A 1,310-nucleotide genomic window follows, 5' to 3' on the forward strand; every position below is an offset into this window, starting at 1 on the left:
TGCCCAACAGGTCTCCATTGTCCCACAGAAGGAAAACTTGAGGAGGTATCCCACAACTCCCAACTTGGGAAAACCTCCATGGCCTTGACATTCCTCTCCGTTCATGAAGGGGCAGTCATGCACAGAAACTACAACCTGAGCCAACGTCTGATTATGCCGTGACTCTAGATGCATGAGATATTAGTTCAGAGGTGTAGGGGTACCTGCCTTGCCCGCAGCCTGAAGCCCAAGTCTAGCTTGTGTTCTCAGACTTCTGTCCTCACACTACTGGCCCAGAAGCCCTCCAGTTTGGCAATTCCGGTCCCACATTCAGCACTCTGCCTGCCCTCTAGAAAAAAATATCTTGCCTAATGAGCTGCCCAGGCACCACAAATGAGGATCAACCTACACGGCACTCGACTGTACCCAAATTATAGAGTCTAACCTGGGCACTAATGCACTGTCTGACACAACCTGAGCCCGAACCTCCTGACTAACAACCAAGCAGCTGACCGCACACTGAGCACATCAGACCCACCATGGCCTAAGGTCATCATCTCTTCCCAACTGCGGTTTTCAGGCATCCGAACCTAGGCCTTTTCTCCAACCACTGCCCAAGGTTGAAAATGATGCAGAAATCAGAACACCTTCCCCATGCCAAGAGACCTTGTGTTTGGCCTGTTGTCCAAAGTTCTGTGTAGTTGAAACCAGTGTGGCCCATGAGGCCCCGCCCATGCTTCTGAGCCACATTGGTCACAAACACACATTGTGACCCTCAGCCTGAACCCAGTCCTCAAGTAAGGCCTCTCAGTGGCTGGATGAAGAGACAGCATATGGGGCCTGCCATGCCCCTAGGCCCCAAATTTTAACCATAGTTTGGGTTGTCCCTTCACTCTTCCCCAGGACTCTGCTTTGGAATTCCTCTTTGGTTGCGACACCTGAGTTAACAAACCTGAAAGGAGACCATCCATTCCACAGATTGAGGAAAAACAATTGGGACTGGGCCAAATCCACAGAGAGGAAGATTCGTCCATGGCCCATGAGGCCTCCCCTCATTCCACGGCCATCGTTGACACAAAATCCAGAGACCAAACTTGAGCAAGCGCCTCAGACTCGCTCTTTCTTCATATCCTGAAGAGTTCTTCTCATGGTTTGTATTTGGGCCTGCCATACCTACGTCCCCAAACCTAAGCTGAGTTTGTGTTTTCAGACTTCTGTCCTCAAAGTCCTGGGCCACACACCCTCCAGGCTGGGTCCCCTGGAACCAAACATTAGGACTGTGCCTACCCCATGCATGGGAATTCTGCCCATTCCATTGTCGAAAATTTTAT

Source organism: Mustela nivalis, assembly GCF_964662115.1.
Source record: "Mustela nivalis genome assembly, contig: HAP1_SCAFFOLD_131, whole genome shotgun sequence".
NCBI classification, from domain to species: domain Eukaryota; kingdom Metazoa; phylum Chordata; class Mammalia; order Carnivora; family Mustelidae; genus Mustela; species Mustela nivalis.